Source organism: Dermacentor silvarum, chromosome 5 (assembly GCF_013339745.2).
Source record: "Dermacentor silvarum isolate Dsil-2018 chromosome 5, BIME_Dsil_1.4, whole genome shotgun sequence".
Lineage (NCBI taxonomy): Eukaryota > Metazoa > Arthropoda > Arachnida > Ixodida > Ixodidae > Dermacentor > Dermacentor silvarum.
In genome coordinates, this window is record NC_051158.1 from 96,368,674 (window position 1) to 96,380,539 (window position 11,866).

At 46.3% G+C, this 11,866-nt stretch overlaps 1 long non-coding RNA gene across 1 annotated transcript; it reads left to right on the forward strand.

Moving 5' to 3' along the window:
- Positions 1-1,038: 1,038 nt before the first annotated feature.
- LOC119454250 (uncharacterized) lies at positions 1,039-9,440 on the forward strand. Its single transcript, XR_007467205.1, has 3 exons — positions 1,039-1,093; positions 3,706-3,752; positions 9,402-9,440. It is a non-coding gene; the product is annotated as an uncharacterized LOC119454250 (long non-coding RNA).
- The last annotated feature ends 2,426 nt before the right edge of the window (positions 9,441-11,866 follow it).

The following is an 11,866-nucleotide window of genomic DNA, read 5'->3' on the forward strand; positions in this document are numbered from 1 at the left end:
ATAGTAACACGTGTACATGTTTTTGCGACTGTTTTCTTCACCGTAACTACTACGTGACAATAGAAATAATTTTTTTTGTGATACAAACAAAAACGCGAGGAGGCAGTGTAGCCACCTAACCTGTTACTTCACGATGTGCTCAGTAACCTATTTTCATTGAGCATATTACTATTTACTCGTGTGTGATCGTAACCTGCAACCCGGTTAGTTCTATCCACGTGACAAAAGAATAAACGAATAAAATTATATACATTGCCATCCGCTGTGCCAATGTCATGGTCCCTTTGCCTGTACAGTGCTTTATTCGCGGCCTCATTTGCTGCACAATTGTTTCTCATTGTTTTTCTACTAAAGGTTTGCCCACAAAGGAGAAGTACTTACCGGCTGTTCGTACAACATGAACGCCGAGAAGAGACTCATATTATTGTTAAATTGACGACCTTGCTCTTCCGGTGCGTTTTAGACACATTATAAGTTATTCCAAGCAAAGGAAAAACGAGGTCAGTGCATGTGTTTGCACTATTTCGCTCCTACAAAGCTACGCCACTCGTGTGACACGCGAACAAACCGTGTGATAAACTTAATTTTCAGTTTTCTTTTTCTTGCTTGCGGAAGTGTTCATAGGCTCCGCACATCCGGATCAGATGAATCTACACACTGATAAAAAGGCGTCAACATAAAAAACAAGGAAAAAAAACACAAAACAAGCGTGTTTCCTTGCGCGTGTCGCAAACGACGCTAAGGCCGCTACTTCGTTCGACCATGTGCGACCATGTTCCGGGACTGTTAAATGAGGGAGCAATGATTTTAATACAATGTCAAATAAAACGTCAGGTGCGCTACATTTAGCTGAAACGGATCTGGTGTCTTGTTTTTGGTTTTTCCTAACGCTCCCATTCGGCTTTAAGACACGTGCGATATACTTTGCCTATATATGCGGTCGGAAAGCACTGGGTAGCCTCACAAGATATCGGTAGCCTCACGCAGTACAGGTACTAAGTCCCACGTGAGCCACCTATACCTGCTAACATGGCACTCGTCCTTTTTGTCCTAACACTTCTTGTGCCAGCGGCCTTCGCATCCACTACGACCGGTGAGACACTTTGCAGTTGTGACATGTTTCCATTCGAGTTAATGCTGCTAATCACTTTACACAGATGTGCAGCACAGCCCATCCCTTAACAGAACACTTAGTCAGTCTTCAAGGCCGTATAATTTGAACGTATCGTTAACCTCATTGGAAAGAAAAGCTTTGTCGGACGCGGTATGCATGCCTATATGGGCGAAAATTATGTTGCGGGGGCCCTCATGTCGAAACTGCGATTTAAGCAGTCCTGGAATATTTACTTCATGTTCTCCTTAATACTGGTCTGTATCATAAAAATCATTTTAAATGCAAAGGTTATGCGTGGCCAAACCACGATCTGACTATTAGGCGTGCTTGGCGTAGTGTGGGATGTCGGAATATTTTTACCACCGAGCCAATAGGTTAGCGTCGTGGCAGACCATATCCTATTTCTAAATTGAGCGCTGTAGCGCAGAACGAAACTGTGAAGTAATTAGAGAAAGAATGCTGGTGCACAGTCACACTAGCATCTCCAACCCCACAACGCTTCAAAATTTGCGCATTCCTTTATAGTCTGCTGCCTACTGCCTGAAACTTAGTACCCAGTTGCTGGGCTGTCTTTTCTACGATCATTTCTACCTGTTCACTCTAAGCACTTTTGTGCAAACCGCAGTGCACAGTATCACAGATCGCTTTGCTAAAGATCACCACAGCGTGGCAAAATTTACACTGGAAACAGAGAATGGTGGTCCGGATGGAAACCAAATTTATTCAGGCGGAAATAACTCACCTACTACACGCGGCAACACAGTATATATGATACCCAGTTGCTGAAATGAAAGAATCTGCATTGTATCTACGTTTCTTCGAGTTTCGCGTACTTGGGCACATCTTTCATTCACGCTCTGCAGAGGTTTCGGAAGCTATACGAGCGCTAGGTGCCTTTACACAACGCTGAAATGCGCTCAGGTGATATGAGGCATTGTCTATATTGGGATCACCAAGACCATGCGCTTACCCCAGAGATTACTAAATACTTCTAAACATGCACATACCTTTTCGAACAATGCGGCTTTATATGCGTATTTGCAGTTATGCGTTGATTAGTGTAACTAACAATAAAGCGTTTAGCAAAACGAGAGCAAGATGAAAGCGGCTCCCGCTTTCATTTTTTTTTTTTTCTCGTTTTGCTCATCGTCTGGAATGTCCATCTCTCGCATTCCCCGTGTTTTTCCATAGTAAAGCAGTCAGTTGTGGGCACATCTATAATCTCCTGGGCACATGCCCACATGCACTGGGAGATCAGATGATCAGAATATGGGGAAAACATTTGTCCCACTCATATTTCAGTGGTTTTCGAACGAAGCTTTCTCTGCGAGCTACTCAATGATCAGACGTATAGTCGTCGTGGCCACCGTCAGCGGATGTTTCTGCTAGTAAAAGCTATCGCTATTGGTGGATGCGCACATGACGCAAAGCTCGGTTATCTGGTACAACAACAGACAGTGTTGTCCTCCGCCATTCATGGACATACCGCACGCGCAGCGCGATGAGCAATGAGAGACAGAGAGAGATCACGCGCAGCGCGAGCACCACGAGTTATGAACGAGGATACACCCGTTGCGAGAAACGGGAGTAAACGCCCAGCACGGGGCACCGATTGCGCCCTTCCTCCCTCACCTGTCTAAACTCTCTCCTCCCTCTCTTCCTCTCCCCGTTCGTAAAGTGCTCAAGCAACTCCACCTAGACATAATTATCTAGGTGCTGTTGGCTTAAGCGTGTTCTAGAACAAGAACGGGGGTACAGGTGAGAGAGGGGGTGAAGCGAGCGCGTGGTAACGTGATCAGGCGCACGCTAGGAAGGAGGGGGGGGGGGCGAAATGCAAGTGAGCGTGCGTCTACTCTAGCCCGGCCGTGGCTGCGCATGGCGCGGGCGGTTTCCGGTGGCTTTGGGATCGCTTCAAACGTTGGTTGTCATGCTCTCTCGTCGGTGGCGGCGCGGTCATTCACCGCCGCATAAGGAGCCTACATGCAACGTTGTATGTAGGCTCCCTACCGCCACACCTTACCGTCGCCGCCATGTCGCGTTCTAAACGCTGTAAGACAAACGCAGCATGCGTTTGCCTTACAGCGTTTCTGTTGCTGTGTCAGAAAAGCATTCGTTCGTCGACGTCGACGCGTCATATGTAAGGACACGCGAAATCTCTCGACGATGATGTATCACCAGAAGTGATCACTGGAGAATATCGTCCCTGAATACAAAACACCTTTGCTCTTTGTTCGCTATCGTGGCTGCTGACTATTACGGGAGAGTTACGGGGCGCTTTCGCTGCCAAAAGAACGCTGTGCGCCGTTTTTCCTGGCCTTCTAATAAAATATTCGCTCATCGTTTTCCACAGTGCGGGGGATCCGCTATTTATTTTCCCTTTGCCTCCAAGCAATGTGCGTACTGTGTTGTCCGGGCACTCCATAAAATGTCTGCAGTTGACTTAGTCATTTCGTCAAGCTTCTCAACCGACTTGTACGAACTGAAAAAATTGTAAATTCACTCCCGTGGGGGTTTATCTACGCTTTATTTTTGGTGGTTACGATTGACATTCCTATTTCACAATTTTCACGCTTTTATTTTGACGTTTCTAGGTGGATGCGTCAATGTAACTCTACCAGGGATCCTGAACCTTGGAACGGTATGTTGAGTAATGTTTTTTATGTACCTAAGCATCGTCTAAAAAGTGCATGCCAATTACAGCGCGTGCCTTCCAGTCTCCTCAGCTTGCATATATATATAAGACCATCTGTCATAAACAGATGCACATTCTCAATGTCCGAAGAAAAGCATGAAGCTAAGCTCGCACATCCAGCGTGCTCAGCCACTGTCGGTCTCCCTTTTGAGTCTTGTGAGAATGTTCCACAGAAGTACGCATTTGGCCCAAGTGGTAACCCTTTGGAGCTAACCACTTAACATTGATCTCCTTATTAGACGATGGCACTCTTCAGCAGCGAGTTCACCACTAATTGGTGGACAGACAAGTATGTGTGTATGAGAGAAGAACGAGGGCATATAATCTCCAACTTGTCACACAAGATCTATGAAATTTATAACCTGGATTGTCCAGCTAAGAAATACTACGCAAATATGAATGTCAGCTTCAGATGGTCACAGAAATAGTCACGTTTACCTATCAAGAACTAGTTGCCGAATTGTCCTAATTCAGACTAATTTCGCCCAATGACTAACGTTCAGCTGTTCATGTGGCAAACCAGTTATATTTTAGCTATGTCCTCTCGGGCTGTAATGAAAGTCATCAAGAAAACGCTGTAGGAAGCTCGTAAATTAGCAGTGAATTGTTTCTCAAAGTGAACGTACGCGAAAATCGATGTTACATTTCCGAACGTGTAAAAGCGGTGATATTCTTTTACTTGGCTAATTAATTTCTCTCTCGCTCTCTCACTATATATATATATATATATATATATACGTAGACGGTTATATAGGTATATATAGTATATGAGCCCGCCTGCGAAGTCACGCTTCATTGTAACATCATGGTTGCTGGAGATATCACGGACCCTTGCAAAGTTACGCTCAAAGCCTCGAAACAAACCTCATTAATTTGACGTGGAAGTTGTACAACGGCTCAACAAATGCACTTCGTTCGAGGCGAAGAAAAGATGAGTTATGGGCTCACTCTTCAAGTTCACAAAATGATTTTACTGGGTTACTATAAGAATCGCACTCGAATATAAAGGTTTCTTTCGTCGGTAAAATTAGGCCCTAATAGTATACAAGGGACTGTTGTGCAAGCAACACTCCTCCTTGTCATCTTCTTCCATCGAATAAAAAAAAATTCCCTACTGCGCTCTACAAAATATTTTTGGAGGGTCATTAAAGGAAGCTTAAAATTTTGAAATCGCTTCTTTATTTATTTGTATTATACCTTAACGTACACAAGGACCTAATAAACAATGAACTACGCTCCTCGTCGGCTTCTCCCATCCAATCATTCCTGGTTCAAGATCACTAGACTTCCAGGTTAGCGAGGCGGAATAAGAAAGGCTGATCAATGATGAAATAGATTTTTCTCAAAACTGGTACTTGTATTCGGAATATGTGATACCTCCCTAATTACTGAAGCAATGCTTAAGATTCTTATTTGCTTCATACTCGCTAGGTTCCAACCATTATACGGCTTTGATAAACGCGCGGTTTTGATAAAGTCCTCCACAGTACTGCGTTGCCCGCAAAAAAATAAAAATTATAAAAAGAAGTTGCATTGTAATTTTACTTTCCTAGGGTACATAATGGTTTTAACCGGTAGCATTTTATGTAACCTGCAACAAATAATTATTAATTTTGTGATTGAAATAAAACCTGAAATGTATTGCGAAATTCTCAAACGCGCTACACTATCAAGCCGAGAGGGCACAAAAGTATGAACACAAAAGTATTAAGGCGGAAGCCTTTAAAGGCTCATTGTCAAGGTCATCTGCCGTGAGCAGAAACTGTCACAGCTTTCCGGCCTCCTGATTGGTCTTCTCTGTGTCGTGACGTCACTGTCGCTAGGCGCAGGTGTGCGCCTCCTGATTGGCTCGCGTGCGTGACGTCACTGTTGTCAAGTGCGGGTGTCGGGGTGGTTCGGCGCCGCGCGGGTCTGTAATTTCTTCGTCGTTCTTACTGTTGCTGTAGCAACGGCGCCTGCTTGCCTATCCGTTTTCTCGTCTGCTCCACTCATGCCCTGACGCCTGTAGCGCGCATAGCTGGCATAGCACCGCCATGGAAGACGCGTCTCCTCCTGATCCACAAACGACGCTGCAACAGTTCCAGGCGACCACAAACTATTTTAACGGACACTTTAACTGGCAATGTTGTCAGGCTTCTGCCGTTTCACACTTTAGTCTCGACAAAGTGTTTTCCGATTTTTAGCCTACTCCATCGCTTTCGATATTTACGACACCGTAACGTTGGTGGACTCGATGCTCGTCTCCGAGTTCCTGGGGAACTGAAGCGTAAACACATCGTATGCTTCCACTTGAGCCAAAGTATTCACACGCAAACTTCGCGGCCATTACATTCTGTCCTCTATATGTTCCATTGTTGAGGTGCGCACCTTTGAAGACCCTCATGCACTTGACAAAACAGGAAACTAGTACAGTGGCGTCCTAATGAAGATCTATCTTGAGCATTGCATGTGCAAACATTCCTTCGCTTGCATAACTTGTGTTGCAAAGTGTCGCAAAGGGGTACATTGCAGTGGAGCTGCTTGGCGCAGTCATTGACTCAAGGCTACTGTGGCTTTGTGTGTGCGTGTGGGTGTTTTTACAGCGTAAGCTGTTATGAACTGATTCCAATAGTCATTTCGGTTCGCGACGGTGTCCGCCGCTGCCGCCGCTGGTTACCGTAACCGCTATCGCCAGAAATGCGGAAAAAAAGTAGCCGGCCCCCGCCGGGATCAAACCCACGCCCGCTGCCCGGGAGTCAGATACCTCACCACTGAGCCACGCAATCGCTTGCTATCCAGCAGCGCAAAAATGCCCTATAAAAACGCCCTAGGCAGGCGCGCCAGTGTGGCGGCGCCATCTAGGTAAGGCGCCTGCTAACGCAGCATGCGCAGACAACGAGATGCGATTCAGACGAGGCGCGCAATCAACGCGATCCCAAGCTGCCCGAGCCTCCGCAAGTATGGTGGCGCCATCTAGTTAAGGTGCCTGCAAACGCAGCGTGCCCGACATGTAAGTTGCATATAGCAATTGCATGCTGCATGTAACTGGACCTGGTTCACTCAAGCAGGCTGGGTGACTATTTGTCACCAGCCCGTTCTGAAGATTTCTATAAACAATCATCATCATCATCAACAACAACAACCTACGGTGCCACGGGTCAAGGGTTGTGAGATGTGCGCCACGTATTCTAGATACCTCTTCGGTACACGTTATGGCCTCTCCTCGCAAGGTACGAATCGCTGCTGAAGAAGCGAATCGTAGAGCTACTTGTGCGGCTACAACCAGGCTTGATCAGGCTCAGCAGACTGCTGTGCCCAGAGCATTAGAAGCCGCGCCTCGTCGGCGACGCAGGGCGGACATTTCAAATGGTTCTCGTTAAAACGAGGCGAAGAGGCTTTACCGCGAAGACCCTGTTGTTCGTGGTGCCGAAATGGGAGCTACTCTTGAGCCACTCCACCAGCTTACGCTGTGACTGTGCTGCGTGTGCCGCGCAGGCCTGTGACTTTTTAACAGAGAATCTGTTTAAGCCAGCCGTAATTTGTGGTAGCCATGACGTGGTAGCCATGACAACCCTGAGGAGGAGGAGGAGGGCATCACGTGCATGCGCTAGCTCCCTGCCTTCCCGACCCCTGCCTTTCTTCTCTCCGCGGCGCGCTGAGTCAGGAGAAAAAATCACAGCATATCCACGGGGTGAATGATGATGAGTGGGGCGAAGCTCCGGGTGATCTCCTCCATCACGACTCCAACGGGACCATAAACCATATGGAAGCTGCACTACGCTACGCTAGACAACGAGAGAAGCACGTAACTGAGAGAGCGCGCGTCGGTCAAATCAGCGCGTAACGAATTGCGCCCCGCGATCAACTTCAGAAACATTTTCAGAGCAATTGCGGAGGCCACGCTCCGCTGTGCTGAGCGGTGAACCCACCTAGGTGGCGTTGGTAGTGCTTCTTGATGCCAGCGTCCCTTCGAATGCTGGCATCGAAAGACCACCGAAGCGTTCACTCGGAAGCAGTACTTCTCTTTTCTGCTCGTAGGCGGCGGCACCGAGCAAGAGCGCGGGTACACGGCTCTCTCGGAACGCTCGGAATTGTCGCGGACCGAGAGGTCGTGGGTTCGATTTCCAAATTTTGCATGTTTGTGGAACTTTTTCTTCTGGTTTCTTTCTTTGTATTATGTTCTATGACGTAACGGAGTCAGTGCTTCCCCGGCATAAAGAGAGCGCGCGTCGGGAACGAACGCCCTTGTGCACCGCAGCGCCCCTAGTTACGGACGAGGGAGAAAACCGCCGGAAGCGTTCTCCGGAAGCCGGAAGCTGGCTTCCGGAACCGGAAGTGGAAACGAAAGCGGAAGTCGGCTTCCGGTTATACTATACATATACATATATATGTATATATGCGTATACATACATATACAGACACACATCGCCATCTATTGAGTAATTCATAAACTAGAGGTGGCTATATACTACTACTACAGAGGAGGGAACGACCCACACCCTAAGGAGCTTCGCCCCTAAAAAAAGGCGAAAGCTTGCACTAGGCCGCACAAAGCTCAAGACACAGCGAAGCTGGCTGATTGATATCGAGCCGCTATCCACCAACGCGCTCGGCGTCGGCAAGCGGCAGCGTTCTTCGCACTGTGCCAACCTTGGTTAGCCTGCTTGAGTTTATAGCATGCCAGGAACGCTGTCGCTCGTAGGCGCCGACGCGTCTAGCGCTAGTCACGATAAATGCCGCGAAAGGGAAGGTACCTCCGAAAATGATGGCTCGAGAATACCTTCCTACATGCGTAGTTAAGTTACACCAAGTTAAGACGTAGCAGCAACCAAGTTCATATCTAGCATTAGCAGCCAGTAAGCTCCGCTGTGCCTGAGCTTTGCACGACCGAGTGCAAACTTACCTGATTTTTTTTTTCTTTGCAAAGAGCAATTCCCCACCCTTAAATTCCTGGACGTCAGAGTCTACTCTGACGTCCAGGAATTTAAGGCTCTTAACCTGTACTAAACGACACCCTTATACGTTCTCAGTTAACATAAGCCCTGAATAATGATTATTAGTTATTGGCATTGCTACTAGTGAAGGCCCACTCTATCGGTTTATTTTGACAATTTTTCTGAGAAATAACGCTATTTGTCCTGCTTTATTTCCTTAGTGAGCCAGTTTTTGCCTGTCACCTGATTCCACACATCGCTACTACACTTAAGCTCATTTCAGAGGCACACTAGATTATATTCATTTTTACAATTTGTTGCTGCATTGCTATTCATGTTTCCACACGAACACGTAACCAAATGTTACACACTGGGCGAACAAGGGAAGCCTCAGGCTAGGGTCACCCTTTCGACACGCGGATTTGTCTTCATCGTTCGTACAGGCCCCCTTGTATAAACGTTCGTTTCCGCCAGTGGCTTCTTTTGTTAGCCGACTATTGATTACTTCAAGTACCCGAGTTCCCATAAATCATTTCGCTTATTAACAAATTTAGAATGCATTGGGAACTCACACAAAACACACCATGCTCACTTCTAGTTAGTCTGCTGTACTTGACACCATGGGACAGTGTGCATTATTGTGCGCGGCTTGTGTTCAATGATTGTTTTACTCTCATTGCAGTGCTTCGGAACATCGCTTAACCTGTGTTCAACATCTGCGGTAAGTTCTACTCTTTCCTCGCTATGAAAAAGCTCGCCTTGCTCTGGCACATTTCCCTGAACACCACTGCAGCTGGTTGATTTGTGCGCGCCAGATAACCCTAACATGTTGAAGTGAATATCCTACTAAAACTAGAGAACGAGTGCCAATCGTAATATTTGTGCGTCTACTGGTGCTTTTATGTAAAGAACTCATTTTAGGTTCCCTCTTTGAGAACCCGGTCACTGGTTAAAGTCCAGCACAAATAGAGCCTTGTGCACCCAGAAATTGTTCGTGTAAACTCACCGGTAATGCACCATGCGCGAATTTTCAAGAAATAGCCATGTCTTCTAATACTAACGCGCCGATGCCGCGCCTAGCCACATTTTTAGGTTACGGAGAGATTCCACAAAAAGAAAAACTGAGTAACTCAAGCAGCCAAGATTTAACTACGGAATAATTTTATCGCCAATATAAATAATGTGATTTAAGGAACAATACAATTACCGATAAAGCCGGTGTTAGCATGCGTCCTAATTCACAGAGGTGTTTCTGCGAGCAACGGCCAATGCCCGCAGCTCCAAGAAACCTGCCTGCTGTCGCCTACAAGGCTGTAAACGAATGACACAGCTCATTACGAAGGTGCCGCATCTCATGACTGCGCAAAACGAATAACCTGCCATGTGCGCGCTCTACACTTGCCTTTAAATATGCAGAATAGCAGGTCAATCAATGCTGCTGTACCTAACTTTAGTGCAAAATACAGGTAACGGTCAGCACGGCGTCGCAGGCGGCTGAGTTGAGATGTGAAATAGCTGTACTTACGGCGTATATTGAGTGTTGCGCTCTTATTATTTACACCTTACGGCCGGAAACGTACGCGTGGACACAATGCTTGCATGCACGACCACCGCATAAGTATCCATGTTGTATTTCAGTGATGGAACACTATAGAAACAGTGAAGAACATTGAACCACGAGAAGAAGCAGGCAACCGGCTACTAGAACCTCCCCTGTGTCTATCCCAAAACAATGGTAGCCGGAAGCCGGCGTCACCTGGCTTAAGAACACAGTTGTGGGCTTTATGGAAGTTAACGATACATGACACTTTTCGCTCTATCTCTTCCGAAAGGGTTAGACATTGCCAAAAAAGAACAATCACTAAAGTTGAAGCCTAGATGTCCGAAATGAAATATCCATGAACTATATTATATAAGCGACCCAAACTATTAAAAAAACCTAACGCCACTAGCCGGCGTATAGTCATGAATGATTTCCTGCGGAAGGCTGCATTTCTTCTCCTCAAAAAGAAAATATGCCACAGGCGACCTGATGTCGACTGCTGTATACAACTACTGCGAAGCTCATACAAGCGGTACATTCACCAAAGAATGATGCGGACTGCCACGCTGCTCAAGCTAATCAATTGTGGCATGTTAAACTAAACATAAAATGATCTCCACAACAAATACACAGGAATTCATGCCCAACCACCTGAGTAATGCTCAGCCTCCTCCAATAAAACTTACCTACCATATCAGTTACGCAATATTATTCACTAAGTGTACAAATAATTGATTGCGTAAGCTTGAAGGCAAATAGCGAAATTTACTCTTCGCCACGCCCTTGGTACTCGTAAAATAAATGCACATCTCATTCTTATGCTACATAAGTTTGCGGCTGATGTTGGATTCTGATGTCGACTGTCAATAGATATAGATTGTTTAGGGCAACAATCTCAATGTAAAGACCACGTGCGACCGCATAAAGAACACACAGCTTCCACGTGTCCAGACCTATGTGTTGAAGGGTGTTGGGTTTAGAGCAGAAGGGGTTCTGCAGTTGAAATCTAAGAGGTTAAATCACCAAGGTCAGCAATATATAAAGGTTCAACGAACCTCGCATTTCACATTCATAATTTAAGGAATATTAGGAAGTCGTGACATCATTCCTGAATGCATTTCATCGAGAATGTCATTTTTTCACGAATTGCTCTGACAGCGTCAGCATTAACCGCTTACTTGCTCTTTCTCTTCATTTGATGCCGCAGAATGGAGTCGGGACGGCTCTGACGAAACTGCTAACGGTAAGGCAACGTGCTGTAACCTGGACAGTCCAACACTTTTGTAACAGAATGGCAGCTAGTGTTCTATCAATTGTGTTCTGCCCACTGCACACAAATACTCGTCATGGTGGCTTAGTGGCTGAGGCGTCGTCCTGTTAAACACAGCGTCACGAATAAAATCCCAGCCACAGCGGCCGCGCTTCATTGGAGGGTAAATACGAAAGCGCCCGTATTCGATGCATTGCGTACACTGTAGGCAACCCCAGGTGGTCCAAATTGTTCAGGAACGCCACACTATAACGTGCCTGACAATCAAATGGTGGTTTTGCCACATAAAACCCGATAATATAATTTTAAAATTAACTGTACACAAATCAGGATA